Genomic DNA, 11,729 nt, shown 5'->3' with positions numbered 1-11,729 from the left:
AGCAGAGGTACTGGTCTACCAGGCTATTAAGTGCTTGCAGAGCTGTACCGGTCTGCTCATTTGTTTTTGGAGGCACCGGTCTACTCATTTGTTTTTGGAGGCACCGGTCTACCCATTTATTTTTACAGGCACCGGTCTACTCATTTGTTTTTGGAGGCACCAGTCTACCACCACACTGCTTTTTAACACTGATCAGCTGTAGGGCGGCCCTTTGAAGCCCTGCGGCAAGATTTAAACAGTTTTTTTCCTTCTAGCCGATCAGCTGGGACTCAGGAGGCAGCAATAGATTGGGGTGGGGGTAAATAAAAGGTAAGAATAACGCGGGGGGGGGGGGCAGAACCGTTTCAGTGACGTCATATTGTCCCCGCTACCGGCTCCACAGAACCAGGCCAAATCGGGAGGAACCCACCACTGCTTGAGTTACAACCATAATTGAGCTCAAAATTTATGTTGCTAAGTGAAACATTTGTTAAGTGAGTTTGTCCCATTTTTACTACTAAGTGCCATATTTGTTAAATGAATCACTGCAGTTGTTAAATTAGTATCATTGTTGTTAAGTGAATCTGGCTTCCCCATTGACTTTGCTTGTCAGAAGGTCACAAAAGGTGATCACATGACCCTGGGACACTGCAACTGTCATAAATGTGAATCAGTTGTCAAACATCCAAATGTAAATCACGTGACCACAGGGATGCTGCAACATTCATAAGTGAAAAATGGTCCCAAGTCACTTTTTCCGGTGCCATTGTAACTTCAAATGGTCACTAAGTGAACTGTTGTAAATTGAGGACTACCTGTATCGTCTATCATCTATCTATCTACTTTTGGGGTGAATAGCATGATACAAAATCAAGAAAAATAGTAAGAAATTTTAAATGAAAAAAATTAAAGACAGCAAATAGGGAAGAAGAATGAACATGTGTCTATTTTACACCAACACAATCAATGGTGGGTTCCTCCCGGTTCGGCCCGGTTCAGCCGAGCCTGTAGCGGTGATGATATGACATCACCGAACTGGTTCTCTTTGTTCGGGAGCTGGGCCCTTCCCCCCCTTATTATTACCTTTTATTTGGCCCTGTCACCAATCTATTCGCTGCCTCCGAGTCCCAGCTGATTGGCTAGAAGGAAAAAAAAAACGGGGCTTCAAAGGGCTGCTCTACAGCTGATCAGTGTTAAAAGGCAGTGTGGTAGACCGGTGCCTCTAAAAACAAATGGGTAGACCGGTGCCTCCAAAAACAAATGGGTAGACCAGTACAGCTCTGCAAGCAGTTAAAAGCCTGGTAGACCAGTACCTCTGCTAAATCCTAAAGAATTGTCACATGACCATCAAACCACGCCCACAGAATAAGCCACGGCCACAGAACCGGTAGTAAAAAATTTTAGAACCCACCCCTGAACACAATCCAGTATACTTCTCTATATCTTCCCTCTTTGTCTCTTGTTCTTTAAACTTCTCACCTCATTTCTCATCTCTCTTTTATAGTGTTGGTTCCAGCATCAATTATTTTCTTACTCTTCTTACCCTTCTTCCTGACCCATGTGCTTTTCTCTCATTGTTGGTTATGCAATTCAGTTCTCATTAATTCTCTTCTATGACCAAATTGCCTTAATATATTTCTTCACTATTGGTCATAGGCTCCTGTATTAAGTACACCTTAAGTTCACCATTCATTCTTAATCCTATCCTTGCTTTACAACACACAGTACATTGCTTTTGTAAGCCATACCAAATTCTTATTTACATATAAAAAACTGTGTAGAAGAATGCTGCTATTTGCAACCATTTTTACTTCTTGGAAGAAATGTTTATCCTTATCGAGTAACTTCCTACAAGCAATTTGATGTCTTAAAATGTCTAACCATTTTTCCATGTTTACTAAACATTCTACCAATGTATATAAATTCATGTACTTTCTTTAGATAATAACCATTTATTTATAATTGGAAATCTTTCACTCAGTTTTCCTTGCTAAATAGAACTACTTTGGTCTACAATAAATTTTCAGATTTTTCTCTTTGTTGCACTATAGAATTAATCTAACATTTACTGGAAATTGTTTGCATTCTCAGTGAACATTCTGTACATTCACATAGCTGACATCACAAAATGATCAGTGAAAGGGATAAGGGAATATCTCTGTAGACATTTTAGACAATGACTGAAAAGTCCTGGTCAGGACACACCTTAGTTCACATGGGGGTAAAGGTAATGGAATTCCTATGGATTTTACTCTGCTAGTTGCTGCAAATGGTGCTCATCTCCATTTCAAAGCCACTGAACCAGTGCTGTCTGAAGACATTTCCACAATTGTGGCTAGCATGACATCACGGTACACATGGTAGAGAAGCAAATAACTGAAAAAGACTTGGATGAAAGATGTCTCTTGAAGAAGTGAAGAGATTTTAAGAGCTTTCAGTAGTTAACCATAATTTTGAACTGAACCTGAAAATGGGCTGGCCATCAGGGCAACTGTTCTACATAGTAGTGAAATCAAATTCCATTAGGTGGTCTCACTGTGACTTGGGAATTCTGTATCTTGAGTGTTACACGAAGTCTTCAAAGACAACACAATACAACTTCCTTCCCCAGACTGTTGCATTCCAGATATGTTGGGCATATTCCCATAGTCTCCATACCATGTTGGCTAAGGAATTTAGGCACTAATAACATGTCTGAAGGATTGAACAAGAATTCACTATAGTTACTCAGTCATGAAGTTATTACATTTACTTGCACTGTGTGAGTTTTCCAGTTTGTTACAAAAATGGTGAGCTGTTATTTTGGAGAGATGGGGGGAGATGTGTTCCTCCCTCCCTTCTTCCCTCCCTCCCTCCTCCCTTTTCTGCCTAGTTTTCTATGTTGAACCTTCACACCTTTTGAGTGTACTAAGGATTATGGAAATTGAAGTCTAACTCATTTCCATTGCATTACAGTTATCCATTCAAACAGGCATTTGGACATGAGTCATTTTCTTTTGCTTATTATTGTTCATGAGAAACTAACATAACAATGGTTTTTATGTTGGATTTGACACAAACTGAATTTTTAAATGTTTTAAATATAACAGGGAGTATATTTATGAATATTTAAAATAGGAATTCATTCAATATACTTAAAAGGTGGTTGTAAATTCGCTACACAAGTAGGAATCTTATTACTGGTATATGGAAAGCTAAGCACCAACATAGCATCATGTTTTAGTTAAAAATAAGTAATTACATAAGACCTCTAATCCCCTTCTTCCCAAAATGATGCCACAGAAACTTCTCTAATTCACCTAATTTCATTTTATTTCATTTAGATTTTTTTTATATTAAATGAAAAGCTAACATGTTACAAAATATCATGCCACTCTCAATTACAGCAAGCAATGCTTGCCAGTGCCATATCTTCCAGAAATAATCATAGATATAAAAATGATTGGGGGGGGGGAGGGAGAATGAAGTTGAGAAATTGTAAGTTTGCCTATTTTGCCAAGAAAAAAAAAAGACACGCTTTCATGAGAGTCATGAAGTAGTTGCATGCATTTTTAAAACAGTACTTTATTCATTTATTTATCTCCCTTTTATTTTATTTTTTACAAATAACTCAAGGCAGCAGACATACCCAACACATCTTCCTTCTATATACAGCCTGTCTAGACTTCCTCTGAAGATGGCTGCTGCACAGTATGGGCTTCTTTTTTCTCTTACCGATGATCTGCTGATTTCACTCCCAGTGCTGCTCCCTGGTTTTGAATGGGAGCATTTAGGAATGACCCAGACAACTTTTGGATGATTGTGAAGCCAAATGGAAAGGGTTGGTGGTCTTGAAGATTCCAATTCCCTCGGAAAGTGATGGAAGTCACTGGCTGTATATATCTTCCTGTCTAACAGTTTCGTTCTAAGCGTGCCTGAGTATTAACTTTCACTTTTTGAATTTATTGTTTTATTTTGCTTTTTGCTTTTAAAATTGATTAGCAGTTGAATACTGATTTATTTCAACCCCTTGCTGGACTCTATTTGCTTTTACTTTTTTTTCCTTTTGATATATGTTGTTTTGGATAACCTCTGTCCCTTCCATATGGAAGCAAACATCGTCAGGTGTGTGTGTTTGTGGGGGGGGGTGTTGAACACCTCTCAGACTCTCACCACTGGATTCTGTATTTTTTGAATTTGCAAAATATCTGGAATTTATTGTTGTTTTACTTTTTTCTCTCTCATAAATTCTCATAGGCCAGGATTTCATAGAAATGCTTCAACTAGCTGTGTTCTCAGAAACTTCTCTGTCTTAATGTGAATGATGTAGGAATAGTACAGGGTCAGCTATATGAACACTGAAGGACCCTCTTTATTCACATTATTATAAGAAAGAAATGTGCTTGTTTAGGGATTACACTAAATCAGCTAAATTCCATTCTTGGTAATATATATCTTCTGAGGGGCCTAGTTGTCAAGAATGCAAGGACATCCATATGAAACAAAAGTTACTTATTATGCAAAGCAGCCATGAATTTACGCATCAGCAATCACAGAACTGAGGAAGGTTGTTTAGCTAAGATAATCTTATGAACTAGAAAATAATGTAGGAATTTAGTAATTTAGAAAGTATCAGTTATCATGTAACAAATGTATGTTAACCATATATGGAAAACTGCTGTGCTCACAAAATCCTTTGTCTTGGATATGTATAAAAGCAGTTGTATCAGAGCTCTTCTTGGTTCAGAATTGCAGATACAAATCTGATTCTGAAACTGCGCAATAAACTGTCTCTGGCTGACCAGGAATGTTGTTTGGTCTCATCATTCCATAACAGTCTCTTTCTTTAGGGGAAAAAAAGGACAGTTATAGCAGCCTTCCTTGGGATTTGGAGGATTATGTAATTGCTGTGCTCTCATTTAGGAAGTCTGAGAAGCTGACAAAGATCAGGCTTCAGATGTGAGACTGTTGTGCCCCCCGACTCTCATGAAACTAAGAGCAACTATATTATTACAGAAAAAGCAATAAAATAACAAAGGTGTTCATAATTTGCCAAGTCCTGTTATAATCTGCAAATAGTGGAACAACACTTTGCCTTATTTAGAAATATGAACTGCATATTAATCAGAAAATATTTTGAGTGAGTCTGAGTGCCTGGAAGAATTAGTTAAATGTGGGGATATAAAGTGGAGATTAATGTCTGCTGTACCTAGATTTGATAGTGAAGGAGAGTGCAAACTGCTGTTTCAATGGCATTCGTCTACATACAGACTTTTTTAAAAAAAATTCCTTCTGTGGCAGCTATAGGAAGGCAAATAACATAGGCTAAATTTAATTCCCCTTTGAATTTAGGAATAGTGAAAGATTTAGGTATTAATTTTATAAAAAGTCTATTTGTGAATGTTTCTGCACAAACAGGCCTGTTTTGGATACTATGCCACCTTATGTTTAAGAAAGTAGAAATAAATTTTGTTTGGTTTCTTAGTGTCAGAATGAACAGAAAAAAAGTAAGAACTTCCTGCTTCTTAACATGTAGTTCACAATAATGCATGAAGACAGCAAACTTAATGCATTATTTCATTTACTGATAGAGACAAAGGTTTAGTATTCTGTTCCATGTAATATTTGCTTGGATGAGAAATATTGCATCTTTCATCAAGGTAATGTATCTTTTTTAAAAACTGTCAGAATCATTTTGATTGAATGACTGGAGAAATCAATAGTAGAATTGTATTAAAGAAAATGCTGCTTTGCTCACTTAAATGTCTCCAGTTCAATAGCAGTGGACTTTATAAAGGAAAAAAAATATCCTTTTTAATGTTTGATATACTGTATAATGCGCTTAATGCATCATAGAAGAAAGTATGGGAAGTATGCCTCTGATTCTTTTGTATTTTTTTCAAAAGTCTTGCATTGGCTTTCATTTCTGCCTCTTTTGAATACTTTAGTTCAGAGAGAGGGCAAAAGAGATTACTTTTTCAATAGCAGACTAAATTCTATGGCATCCCTTAAATGGAAATTGGCGCCTATTTATATGTTCTTATCAACAAGAAGAGTTGCCTCTTTACATTTCTTTAAAACAGGATAGACAAATACACAAGGAAATACTGAACCCTATAAAATTATTGGTGCTGTTTTTCTCATTCTTAAATAATAAATTACTACTAATAGCACAACAAATTACGGGTAAAGATTCCTCTAATGTTAAAAATGTTAGGGTCTCAGGAAAGCAAGAGATCGATACTATATAGGTAGAAAATAGTCTATAGGAACACACACACACACACACACACACACACAACAAATCCAGTTTTGGTCACCAAGATATAAAAAACATGTTGAGACTCTAGAAAGTGTAGAGTTTAGAGAAGACCAACAAAGATGATTAGGAGACTGGAAGTTAAAGATATGAAGAAAAGTTGCACATCTAGTTTAATAAAAGAAGAACGTAGTAGCAGTGTTGTAATATTTGAGGAGCTGCTACAAACTAGATATTCACCAAAGTACCTGAAGGTAGGACAATGAATGAAACAATGAATAGAAACTAATCAAGGTGAGAATTAACCTAGAAATAAGGAGAAATTTCCTGACAGAAGAATTAATCAATGGTACAGCTTGCCTTTAGAAGTTGCTCCATCACTGAACATTTTAAAGAGAAGAATGCATGATCTTTTATCTGAAATTATATAGGATCTCCTGCTGGAACAAGGGATTGGACTAGAAGACCTTCCAACTCTGTTATTCTGTTACATCTCTGTTAGTTGCTTCAAGGTTTTCTTGCATAACAATTTTCCAAAAAATTAAGGGCAAAATGGTCAAGTGGAATTACTTTGGATCTATGACTAATATGTGCTGCACTAAATATTTCTCATTGGAGAACAGTTTGTGCTAAACTTGGCTGAGGAAGTTGAGGAGATGTAACTCTTTTTCTTTTCTTCTGTTCAATTGTGTCTGATTCTCTAAAACTGCCTGGAGAAGTTGCTTCAGTTTTCTTGGCACAGTTTTTCAAATGTGGTTTGCCATTATTCATTTCTAGGGCTGAAAGAAAGTGACTGGCCCAAGATCACCCAGCTGGTTTTGTGCCTAAGGCAGAACTAGATCAGTCTCCTGGTTTCTAGCCTGATGTTTAATGTCATGTAAGATGTCATTGTAACTTGTCCTGAATGTTTATACTGATTAATAGGTGTTCTGCATACTGAACATTCATGAGGACACCCAGCTTCTAGTATCTGAATTGGTGAAATCAAGAAAAACTTTTCTTAAAATGTTGATAATCCCCTCCCAATTACAATGTATGGGGCCAGATTAAACTTCTTCTTGCTTCCAATTGTCATATATGTTAACTCTTAGAATTCCAATTCAGTTTGTGCAAATATCAGGATGAGAATTGTGGAATTTGATCAACATATCTGGTAAGCATCAGGTTGGTGATAACTGAACTAAATGAATAATGGTCGAATTCACAGTAAATATCACATGTTGTATATTCAAATAGCTTAATTAATGAACAATCATTTCATATCCAGAATTTAGCACAGGTAGTCATTAACTCATGACCATTTGTTTAACAGTGGTCCAGAATTACAATAGCCTCAGAAAGGGTGTTTAGACCTCTAGCCATAAAGTACTTCTGGCCATCACAAAATGTTGCATCACCACCCCCTTGATTGCATGATCGCAATCTAGGTATTTGACAATCTGTTAGCACTTACAACAGTTGCCAAGTGGTGTGGGATAATGTATGTAATCACCATTTGCAATCTCAGTGGGAAAGCTGGCAGGAAAGATTGTAAGCTGCTGTTGCCTGCCAAGAGGAATCCCCTCATCACTGGGGATTGGCTGAAAGAGTTGCTGCTGAAAGAAGCTAAACTCCTTTGGTGGGGAGCAGAAGATTTGAAGATTTCAGCTCCATTCCTGCACCCTGCCAAAAGAGTTTGAGTTTCCTCCCATGCATGGAGGGAACTGAAATCCTTTCCCAGGCAGCTCTTTCAGCCAGCCCCAAGGAGATGAGGGGGAGCTGAAATCCAAGCAGAGAATAGAGAGATAGCTTGGTAAGGTAAGAAGTGCAGGGTGCCTTGAGCAGGTGAGAGAGACTCTGTGAAGCCTAGTATAGGCTTCATGCAAGTGACTCTTTGCTCACTGGTTTAACATCCTGCTTGTATTTCAGCATACAGGATTTTCTGTTTCTGAGTGGAGAGGTAGCATGGTAAAGAAAGGAGTGCAGAGTGCCACAGACAGGTCTGTGGATCTGGAAACCCCGGTGCAGTCTGCGCGTGAGTGTATCCACAGACTGATAATCTTGTTTGGATTTCATCAAGGAGGAATTTTAATTTTGGAGTGGAGCTCTCCCACCCCACTGAGATACCCCACATACCTTATCTGGGACTCCATCTGCTTAACAGCCCATGAAATCACTTAACCACAACTGGGAGTGCTGGGATTGTGGTAGATGAGAGAAGCTGTCACATGGGCTTCACACTTAATGACCAATTCGTTCGATGATTATCAGGCCTAAACCCAGAAACAATACAGTGAAATCCAACTGAGTTCAATCCTTTATTGCTTTACACCTAATGGACAGAATTTTGCCAAACTAAAGCTATAACCTTCTAACATACTAGATACATCCTGAGAGATTCTAAGGCTGGCTATCCTGAACCTCCTCCCCACTTTCCTCATTCAATTTGGGACTGTGGAGTTTCTTAACCTGGGCCTCTCTATTGAAAAATTCTCTGTTATCAAAACTCCCTCACTGCTTCTCCAGGTGCATATTCCATCACATCAAGATTCCTATCCCAATTGTGTTTGTAAGTCAAGGACTATATGTAAAGCACTGACTTTCAGTCCAATGTCAGATTCAGTTCAAAGTGTTAATCTTTAAAGCCCAAACTATAAAAAAAAATAATTCCTGGAGGTTTATTTTCAGAAGATTATCCAATAATCCATTAAAATGGACAATTAATGGCAGACTGATTCACTACTGTAGGTGAAGTCGTTTAAATACCTAGGTGTTCACTTTCAATTCTCCATGTGCTAGAACCATCAAATAAAAGAGTTAGCTATTCGAAAAGTATCTCTAGCAAACATAAAACTATTCAGCACCTTCAAAGTTCTTGTTATGCTGCTATGTGGATCTCAGTTGCACATTAACAGAAAAATGTCTGTCCTTGAACAAATACAAATAACGTTCTTAAAATCAAAAGCACATATCCCATACTTAACTTCTAATACTATTAGCAGGTAAGAATTAAGTTGTAGATCATGCAAGGTGTAAGCAAGATTATGTTGCCTAAGATTTGGGGTGAAACAAAATTTCTGGATAATCTCATTGGTACATCTCATTCTACATGATGTACATAAAACTGCACTGATGATGTTACCTAGTTTGGTAATGAAATGTCTGCAAGAAAACAACCAAACTCAGAAAGCACCAAAGACACCACAATACATAAATCTGTACTGAAAAAACAAATCGGTTAAGATCTGAGACAATGTGGACTGTTAATACTAGCTCTACTTGTTTTAGGCCTAGAAAAAACCCTGACAGAACTAAAGCAGAGAATATGGGACTTAGACATTCAAGTAGAGAAAGCTAAACTTTCCCATTTTTAATATAGATGAATTGCTCTCTCCTTAGACACTTGCCAATTACTTGTATAAGAGTCTATATATCCTCACATAGAAGGGTCTTCTCCCTAGCCCATACAGATGCTCTTCCTACTAGAATGACAGCTGTTCAATATGCCAATTTTCCATATGAAGATCAAGTATGCATTTGTTTGAATATAGGATTAGAGTCTGTTTTGCAAATGCTTCTAAAGTGCCCACTATACAGTACTTGCACAAGTAATCAAATCTAATACATTCACTCTTAATCTGATAAACTCCACTCATGATAAGGAGATCGAGATATTCTTATTAAATGATCAGTACTCAGGTGTTTTGAAGGCGGGAGTGAAATTCTATTTATAGTCTTAGTTTATAGAAACCATTTGGTCCCCTCAATGAAATAATAATTCTATAACATTACTTTTACATATTGTTGTACCGGAGTGAAATCCAAAATTTTCCCCTACCGGTTCTGTGGACGTGGCTTGGTGGGCATGGCAGGGGAAGAATAATGCAAAATCCCCATTCCCATCCCACTCTGGGGCCAGCCAGAGGTGGTCTTTGCCGGTTCTCCAAACTGCTCAAAATTTCTGCTACCGGTTCTCCAGAACCTGTTAGAACCTGCTGGATTTCACCCCTGTGTTGTACTATATATAGGTACTTGTGCATTATTAATGCTGTGGTGTATTTTTAAATCCTGTGACTTAAACCACAAACAAAAAGATCTTTAAAGCCCAAAATAGTTTGTGGCCACGGTACTTATGCAATTGCTTGTTTGCTTTCTTAGCACTCAGTATTTAACTTTTTCATCATGGCTCTTTTATTCACAGGCTTCTGATTTGAGAATGATCTATTATGGAGAGGAATATTCAGTATGAAACATCTTATCTACAATCATTCATCTGATGACAAGATATTCACTTTTTGATTCTAAGTGAAAATGTTTTTATCTTACATATTTTAGTGTATTTTATTGGCACTAATATTTTTTTATTCTGTGCATTAAATGTTTTTAAGGAATACATTTTGAGGTGTTTTTATTTATTGGTTAGATGTATTTCCTTTAGGAGCTCAAGCCATTGTACCTAGTTTTTCGTCCTCTCATATGATCTGACAACAGTGAAGTCATCCAGTGAAGTCTAGGAAAACTCGGCACGGCCAGCTCAGTGGTGTCAGCTTGCCACTGCCAAGTCACATCTACCAATTCACTGCAGCCAAGTTGTTGCAGGACAACTCAACATAGCCAACTCGCTATGGGCACAACTCGTAGTGGGCAGCCAGAGGGAAAGCCAGATGGGTGGGAGAATGAGCGGGTGGGCAGAGTGGTGGTGGCTGGTGATTCCCATTTTCACACATACTCAGCTGTTGCTACTGCTATCATGGGCCATTTGGCGATGGCAGTAGTGTTTGTGCCATTCACGGGAGGCAGTGGTAGGAAAATCGGGATGGCCCAAACATCACCATTGCTGCCACCCCTGAACGGCCCAAACATTTCCACCACCCGGGGTGGCAGTTGGAGGTTCGAAAATGAGATATGCTCAGCCTCTGCCATCTCCCTGCCAACCCCCTGCCCACTGTCACCCCCCCCCGAATGGCCGAAACACCGCCACTATTGAACAGCCTGTGGCACCAGCAGTAATAGTGGTGTGTGTGTGTGAGCGAGAGAGAGGGAGAGAAAATGGAAATCCCCTGGCTTCTGCTGCTCTGTGCTCTGCCCATCTGCTCGCTCACCTGTCCACCCACCTGGCTCTCCTTCTGGGTGCCCGTAGTGAGTTATCCTATGGTGAATTGGTTGTGTTGAATTGAACTGTTCTGAGCTGGCAGCATTGAGTTGTCCCATTCGGCATCCAAGGAAGCTTGGATGCCGAATGGTGGACCTCAGTCTGGATCTTTTCAGTGAGGTATCTTAAATAATTTATTTATTTTTCACATTTTTGAACTGCCCATCTTCCTTGGAGAGGGACTCTGGAGAGTATATAATAAATTGTTAAAATATAAAAACCAGCATATAAAAATTATATTGTGTCTTGACCAGCTGTCTGCAAGGAATATAAATCCTTCCATTCCCCACTATCCTGTCACAGCTGAAGAAGCTGCTTGGATGAGAAGCAAAACATCTTCAAAGAAAAAACAAGAAAGTCCAGTTGCCTCCTGAAAAAGCA

The sequence above is a fragment of the Pantherophis guttatus genome, chromosome 5 (genome assembly GCF_059756535.1).
Source record: "Pantherophis guttatus breed Tessera chromosome 5, ASM5975653v1, whole genome shotgun sequence".
Taxonomy (NCBI): domain Eukaryota; kingdom Metazoa; phylum Chordata; class Lepidosauria; order Squamata; family Colubridae; genus Pantherophis; species Pantherophis guttatus.
Note: the sequence above shows the minus strand (reverse complement) of the source record.